This window comes from Solanum dulcamara, chromosome 9, assembly GCF_947179165.1.
Source record: "Solanum dulcamara chromosome 9, daSolDulc1.2, whole genome shotgun sequence".
Taxonomy (NCBI): Eukaryota; Viridiplantae; Streptophyta; class Magnoliopsida; order Solanales; family Solanaceae; genus Solanum; species Solanum dulcamara.
In genome coordinates this window covers 76,762,235-76,771,315 of record NC_077245.1, presented here as the reverse complement: position 1 = coordinate 76,771,315, position 9,081 = coordinate 76,762,235, and the positions used below count along the sequence as shown (strand labels likewise).

The window sequence follows — 9,081 nt, the reverse complement described above, 5'->3', positions numbered from 1 at the left end:
TACCTATTATATTTTTAGCGGATCGAGTCAAATAGGCGGGTCATCATTTTACAATTTTAGTTAGAACTAAAAATTTCATGTAAACAAATTTTAATTTTTTTAAAAATCAATTAAATAAGTTGAGTGACTTTGTAAGTAAAACGCTCATAGTTAAGTGATTTTTGAGTTAAAAATCAAAGTTGAGTGACTTTCTAAGAAAAAAGTCTATGATTGAGTGACTTTCGAATTAAAAACTAAAATTGAGTGACTTTTTGAGAAAATAATTCATAATTAAATGACCATATGAAATATTACTTTCATAAATTATTATTATTTTAAAATAAATGAGTCAAAATTTAAAATTATATCACAAAAATATCATATTTACATAAATAGAAATATAGCATTTAAAGATGGTAAAGGTCAAGCCCGTGCCCCGGCCAATGCTTATCTAGTATATTGAGAAAAGCAAACGTTTTTAAACTATTCAATGTCAAATTTAGAGAAATTGGATTGACTAAACTGTTTTCAGTTTTTTTTTTAAATTGTTTGACTGATCAATTTAAAGTTATTTTATACTTAAAATAAGCCTCATAGAATTAATTTGGATGAATTTATTTTAGCTTAAAAAACAAGAAAAAGAAGTTGGCATACACATATATTTTTTTTAATTTATAAATAATTTTCAACTTATAAACTGTTTAAAAATAACTCAATCAAGCTTAAAATCACAGTGAGATACAAACCATCTTCGATGGTGGAGAAATGCTTCGAAATCCTCAGGTTTAAGGTAAGAAGAAAAAAACCTTTTCTAATTTTGCTTATAGTAAGTCTATTATTTATTGGTTAATTGATTCTACAAGCTATAAGGGTCACAAATCCAAGATCAATGATTGATTCAAAAAAAAATAAAGAAAGTGGAGTTTGTTGAAATTGTCCTGTTTTATGCTATTTCTTACTCTATGGAAATTTTCGAAAATGTTTTTTTTTTTTTTTTTTTTTGTAGCTGAAGGATTATCGGATTTTCTTTTTTTGTCCTGTAAAATGGGGGTTGATGAAGTTGTTATTTTGCATTTCTCCTGTTTGATTTTGTTCAGGTATTTTTTTTTTCAAGCTATGGAATTACACCCACTTGCCCATTTTACTTGAATTTATCTTTGGTGACAATGGTTAAGGTGTGAAATTTGGGCAGTGAAGTAAGAAGGTATATATTAACACCATAAAATGTAGCACTACTACTTCTGTTTATTGCTTGACAGACTATGTGTTTTTTGTTTAAGAATTTTGACACAATAAATTGCTCTATACTTGCCATTGATTAGTCGTTAACAACTCTCAGAAAGTCATGAATAAACATATCAATAAATCTTTTAGCCACGAGCCATTGCATTCAGTGATGTATACCTTCAATTCCTGTTGTTTTATTTTCAAACAGATAATCAAACATCAAATGGCTAGAAAACCAAATAGTAGTTACTACACACCATTTTTACTTCTCCTTTATTAATTAGGTAACAAGTGTTGGACTTCTTAAAGATTCATTAGCGTCACACATGATGTAGATATATAATTACTGCTAAAAATTGTGCATTGTCCCTCTATGTACAATGTCGAAGAGTGGTGAGGTTTGGTGGAAAAATGAGAATTTGGGTAAGCGGAGATGGGTTTTCATGGTGTTCCTTGGGATACTGATACTTCATGGATTGTCTATTCTCGTCTTCACCAGAGGATTCCTCCTAACTCGCACTGAACTTTCACAATATAGTCACTGCTCTGATATTCAAAAATCTCCGTGCTTCTCTCCTCCTCAAGATGATCAAATGGTTAACCATTCCAAAGGGTGCTGGACGAAGCCAGCCGTTGATCGAATTGTTATTATTGTTCTTGACGCTCTCAGGTATGACTTTGTTGCTCCAAGTACCTTTTTTGATGAGAAAAAACCGTGGATGGACAGATTGCAGGTGTTGCACAAGTTGGCATCTCAACCAGGTTCATTTGCTAAGATCTTTAAAGCTATTGCTGATCCTCCAACAACCAGTTTGCAACGTCTAAAGGGATTTACAACTGGTGGACTTCCAACTTTTATTGATGTGGGTAATAGCTTTGGCGCACCAGCTATCATTGAAGATAATTTGATATATCAGATGGCTAAGAATGGCAAGCGAGTTGTGATGATGGGGGATGACACGTGGGTTCAACTGTTTCCTCAACATTTTAATATATCTCATCCATTCCCTTCATTCAGAGCCCGTTTGGACGTGTTTGCCTAATGATAACTTTAAGCCAGAAAGTTCTTAAAGTCAGTCAAAAATGAAAAGTTAGGATTCCTAACTTTTTTTTTCTAAGTGCTTAAAGTCATTTTCTTTGACCATGGAAATTACTTTTATAACTCTATGAATTAGCTGCTGGTACGTGGAACTTGGACATGTTTACCCCAGAAAGTGGAATAAATCTCTCAAGATCGGAAAGGTGGATGCAGAACTATGTCAATGTCCTCTGCATGAATACATGGCAGGTGAAAAGATACATTGATGTATATTCAGCTTCATCAGTGATAGGGTTTTCGGACAAAGATATGTCTCATGTATTGAACCTCTATGGTCAGGCCCATGATATTTGGTTACATACCAAGGAAGCTGTGTTGAATTGTAAAAAAGAAAGTTGTTCGATATTGTTAACTCAAAGAAGCAAGTTGAAGCTTATTCTAATTTCTTGTCAAGTATTACTGCGCTTGCTCGTTCCAAATGGACAGAGTTCAATCTAAAGATGATGGGCACTGGTTTCTGCATCTTGGTGCTCTCTCTTTTTGTTCACATTTTTACCATAAAAAATTTGGACAAACTATGCAGTTGCTATCTTCCTCGTGATGGAAATTTTGTAGTTTCTTTTGAGGCTATTTTTGCTTATGCTGCTGTGCTGATTCGTGCATTCAGTTTTCTTTCAAATAATTTCATCTTGGAGGAAGGTAAAACAACAAGTTTTCTATTGGCCACGGCTGGAATGCTTCAATTACGTCACGCCATAGTAAAAAAGAAGATGCTTCTTGAAGGAATTCTGTTTGTTCTGGTGGTTCCTCTTCTCAGATTTGGTATTGAACTTGGACAGTCGAAGCAGGCTGTCAATTCTTTATTTTTGAAGTCATTTGCTTTCTGGACTGTAAGCATTGACAACAGCACCAACTTATGGAGTTATGTTGCTGATATCTTACCCTTTTTAGCTCTTGTCATTTTAGCTTATATACTTTATTTCAAGAGCATCAGGCACAGTTCCTGTCGGGGGATATTCACGTTAGTTGTCATTGGAACCATATTTGCTTCTTCTCTTATAGCTCTGGCTTGGGCTTTAGATGGTAACTTATTCAGCCCGAGCACGGTGATTGTGAATATAAAAGCATATTGGATTCCTCGGATTATCTATGTTATTGGTCTTCTGCAATTATTTTTATTAGCAATATCTCAACTTTGTGGTAAAGAGAAGACTTCAGCTTGGGAGGAAGATACAATTGTTAAAGCAACTGCCATGTTATCAGCATGGAGTTCAACAATTATCATTTTATCCGGGAAACAAGGTCCTCTAGTTGCTCTAGCAGCAGTAATTCAAGGGTGGTGTGTAATTAGGTTGATGACGTTGGAACGAGCAAAGAATGACTGTTATGAAAGTTCAACTTCATGTTCTTCTCCGGTGGCAAAATGGAGTCTTTTAGCTGTGTGTCTGTTTTTCTGCACTGGACATTGGTGTGCCTTTGATGGCCTACGATATGCTTCCGCATTCGTTGGGTTTGATGAATTCAACCTTGTTCGTCAGGCCTCCCTGCTTACCATAGATATATTTGGTTTCTCCCACATTCTTCCAGTAATGGGACTTCCACTTATTGTTGCTTGCCGACGACATCCAGAAGTCCAGGCTGAGAAAAGGAAACCACTGTTTTTTCTCCAGTTATGCCAGGTTTATTTGATGTACGGACTTATTATGGCTATATCTATGACACTTACAATTATATGTGTTACGATTCAAAGGCGACACTTGATGGTATGGGGTTTATTTGCTCCAAAGTTTGTCTTCGATGCTGTGGTTCTTGTTCTTACCGACTTCTTCATATGCCTCGTATCACTGTACTATTTTGCATGACCAAATAAACTAGATGAAGAATTAAGCGTGATGGAGGTGATCTTTCAGCAATTTCTTTGGACAATCTTACAAAGTTCTTCCATTAACATCACAATATCGTCCTCGGTAAGGTAACTCCCCATACAATTGCATCGGAATATAGTTCATTCTAATTGTAAAGAGAAGAAAAGTGAAGATAGTAACATTTTGTTATATTCTGATTTATTGTCAGATTTTGGTTGATTGATTATAGATTTATAGCTACCACTTGACTATATGTCTTGTTTTTTTCTCTTCTTTGAGTTTGATGATTTATTTTGCTTAGAATATGAAATTGCTTGTAAGGACGAATGAGCGTGCTCTCCTGATTTTAGGCCTTTGATGCTTGCCTTCTGATTTTAGGCATTTGATGTTTGCTTATCATTGGTATATGTTAGCAACTTCCATTACTCTCTCTTTGATATCAGTTGCTCTCTGTTATGCTTTGATCAATGCTGGCGTTGATGTTCAATCCTTGCTACAAGAGGTACACTTTTTCCACACAAAAAAAAGTTCCTTAGTACTCCCTCTGTTTTGATTTGGTATGAAATTTAAAAAAATTAAAAAAGACTTTTGAATCTTGTGCTCTTAAACTAAAAATATCTGAAATGTATCGAAATGTTCTTTAATCTTGTGTCTCTAATATGTCACGTGTAAGTTAGAATTAAAGAGTTGCTAAAAAAGGAAAGAGACTTTCTTTTTTAAATGAACTAAAAAGATAAGTAAGACAAACAAATTGAAACGGAGGGAGTATTATATTTGGTTTGAAGGAATTAGCAGAAAAAGGAATGGGGAGGAAAGAAATATATTGTGTTCTTGCACCGCACCCACAAGGTGTGTTGTCTGCTTGGATTCTTAAAAAATGTTGCCCCCAAGGTGTGTGGCAGGGCAGCTATGCTGCTTGGGCTCTTGAAAACTGTTGTGTATTTGATGCAGTTTGAGAGCTTGGATAGCAGAAAAAGGAAACTCCAAACGCATTCAAATGTAAAAAAGACACTGCAGTAACTAAATCAAACTTGTCCAAAGCATAAGGATACATTAGAGTGAATGTAATTATTATATCGTTAGAGCTATGATCATAGAAAGCAATAAGTTAGACGATATCGACAGCCTAAACTACTGACTGTTGCTATTACGAGTGCAATATCTAAACTGTACAATGAACAACAGGTCCCGACTCTTGAGGCTCAAATGCAACAGCTCCTGGATGCACTTGTTGTTTCCTTTAGTAGAGTTCAAATGGCTGTACAGGGGATTGAATGTAATGTGGAAGCTTTTGTTCAACCAAGCATAATCGTGCATTCATTGCATCCACATAAACACTAGCAGATTCCATTTAGCACTTCACTTGTAGCGGGTGGGGGCGTTTGTGCTCATGGGGTACTGACATTAGCTATTAGATCCCTTTCTTTAGTTTCATACCTAGACTCTCACTTATCACTACACTTTCTCTTTCATTTAAATTAATAAGTGATAGTTTAGGTTTGAAACTCACATTTTCGATAATTTAGGTATGAAACTCAAAAAAAAAAACAAAGGATAGTTTAGGTTTAGTTTTTGCCACTTATCTCATCAATATATGTAAAGTTCTTGGCTTGTGCTAGTGTAATGCAGTTCCGGAGTGGGTAACACCTTAAAGTTTAATCTAAATAATATATTACAATCAATAAATATAAATTTATGATTTTAAATTTATATGTTCAAGATTTAATTAGGACGGAAAAGTGATTTTTTTTTTCAAACATGTGTTCTTTGCTTTAATGCATGCCATATAATTGGAATTTGTACTTTCAAAATTCACTGTTGAAAAATCATACTGATTGAAACATTTTCCTGAATTCAAACACTAAAAGTATAAATAATGGGACCACAAAAAAAGGTGCACTATACAAATCTACCATGCTTAGCAAATCTTTTATTTCACATAGGACTATCATACTTTTTATTTTTGGAAATTTAAAATAATTCTTTGTAGGGACATTTTACCAATATTCTTTTAAAAATGAAGATAAATATTATTAAGCTGAGTTATTTTATATCCATAAATCAGTTCAATTCCCAACGTTTGTGTCATGCAAAAATACTTTTAACATCATTTCACTGTCATTCAAAATTATAAAAAAATCTATCCTTTTTATTTTTTTTTCTCTTTAATGGTCATCTTGAAATGTTAGTGAATTCAAAATAAAGAGTAAGATACATATAGTTGGATCATTACTTCATAATATTGTGGAATTTTTTGGTGCAAATTTGAATTAGTCTAACCTCAAAGTAGGTATTTTTAAAAATGAATCAAAGTCGCGGCTTTGATAAAAAGTACTTTACCCTTTAAATTGAAACTTTTTGACGTGGTTCTGAATTGATCCGTCCCTATATTGGTAGAGAGTACTGACGGCGCATATTGCCGTCATTAAAGCCTAGACACTATATGTTTTATTTTTTGATCTCCTAAATGACAATTCTAGATCGACTATTGTTTGCACCCCAAAGTCCATGTCATTTTGGATTTATCGTACCCTAAAGCGGATATCCCTGAAAATAAAATGACCTTTGATAGAAAGCAGTTTACTCTCCAAAATAAAACTTCGGCACAAACTTAAATTAATTAAGTCTAAAAGTTGATACTGAACATGGAAAGGAAAAAATTAGTCCGTTTTATTAATCGATTTTTTTTTATGACTTTAGTGCTGGACTACTCTCTTCCAGCTGCCAATTTCCAATCTATTTATGATTTGTCTAATTTGAATGACCTCCACGATTTTTGGTGGTCTAATTTTGTTACCAATATTTTTTATTATAAAAAAACAAAATTTGAAATATTTGTTTCTTTTTTCTACAACTATAGGTATGCTTTAAGTTGACTTTCAATGAATGCTAGTTGTAATATATGATTGAGTGCACCAAAATATATGATCTGTTTTTCATCTTGAATAGTTCATACATACAAACAAAAATAATAAAACAAATAAAAAATAAGATATTGAAAATCAAACCTTTTAAGTCAAAAATGGAAGCTTTGATTTGTTTGACTGAAATTATCCATATCACTTGAGACTAGAATTTATATTTGATTTGCATATAGGATATTCATATAAAAGGGGAATTAATTAGCATAATGTAAACATATGCTTTAAATGAATTATATATATCTAACGTGAAGAATAAAGTGCGATTACACACTTAAAATCTTTTTCGGTGTAATATATATTTTTTTAGATTTGACTAATTCTCGTTCGCACCGTATAGATCCTCATAGTTTTTTAAAAATTATTTTCAGGGTTCAAATCGAAGCATAACATACGTGGGGCACATGTAGACATCGTTATTTACTCTATAAATCATAAATATTATAACTGTAATACATAGTTCTACATGATTTATTTATTTTTGGATAAATAATCACTGAATAAATTAATTATCCGACTTCAATTTGATTTCTTATTTAATCTTATTTGTCAACGCCAGATTATTTGTAATTTTGAACTTATTCAAAAATCAAAATTAATGAGACACGCAATTGTATAGTCCAATATTCAATTGGTAGGGTATATTTTGGTACATATAAGAGGATATGGATAAAGACGGTGCTTAGATTTATTATCTATAACTAGTATGTCAATGATCCACTCGTGAAATTTCACTGGATATATTGTTGTTGTTATATGTAAATGATGTTAAATTTAATAATAATAATAATATATTTAATATAATTTTATAAATAAAGTCTAAAAAAGATAATGTATATCAAATTTTATTTTTATTTTGTGAAGTTAAAGAGATTGTTTTCAACGTCAATAACGTGTATTTATATTCACAAAATGGTGAAAAACATGTTCAATGATGGGTCAAGCCGAAATTAATTACTTTTTGATTCATTCGTATATGCCAAACTTTCAATTTATATTCACATGACATAACGATTTATAAATGTAAAGCAAAGGGAGACAAAAGTACATGAATATAGAAATTAAATCTCGAGGCGAATCTGGTTGGTTATGAATTTACATGAACTTAGATAAATTTATTAATATTTTAATTATAAATATTTGACTGTAAATTCAATTATTATTATTATAATATTTAAGTTGAGATTGCTATAAAAATTTATAAACTTTAAAATTTGAATTTACCTTTAATTAAAAAGACTATAAAAAATTATCACAATGAGGTGATAATTAAGTACCTCTTCATTTTAACAAAGGGTTTCAAGTTTAATATGAGACATGAGAATGTAGTTACCATTGGTAGAGGATGTTACCTCTAAAATGGAGTCACAATTTTCAGAAAGAAAAATTAAAATTTTAAAAGGTACACACAAAATAAAGCCAAAAAATTCAGACATACATATACACACATATATAAAGAAAATTACCTATTTACATGATGTAAATTTTTCGCCAAGAATTGTAATTAACATCCTTTGGACAAGGGTGTATCCGTTACTAATAATCTTTTCTATGCGAATTCGAATTAATTAACTTCAGTGCAAATATCAAACTAGGTGGACAACCAAATCAATAATCTAATAGAAAAATTAAAGTTAATTCAAATTAAACAAGCATGCAATGCACTTAGTATATATCCTTTCGTGAACCAAATGCTAAACAAATTCAATTAATCATCCAATTTTAGAAAAAAAAACATTCCAAAAATAAACCAAACACTCCATTGATTACCTTTTACTATTATTTCTTCATGTCGACTATGATTGGACTGCCACGTGGCAAATAATAAAAAGTCAACACAAAATGTGAGATTTTCATATCTCTTTTTAAATTGTTTAATTAATTTTGTCGTGGGATTTAATTAGCCACCACCTCCTTAGCCCCCATTCAACCTTTGACCACTAAAGTCTAAAACCAAATTTAAAAAATAAAGAAACATACACCCCAACAATAATACTAATAAGTAATAATTATAAAAATAGTCCATCTAGAATTTTCTTAGTCTTCATTC

At 31.8% G+C, this 9,081-nt stretch overlaps 1 pseudogene; it reads left to right on the top strand.

Moving 5' to 3' along the window:
• Window positions 1-698: 698 nt before the first annotated feature.
• On the top strand, window positions 699-4,547 carry LOC129903824 (uncharacterized; annotated as a pseudogene).
• The last annotated feature ends 4,534 nt before the right edge of the window (window positions 4,548-9,081 follow it).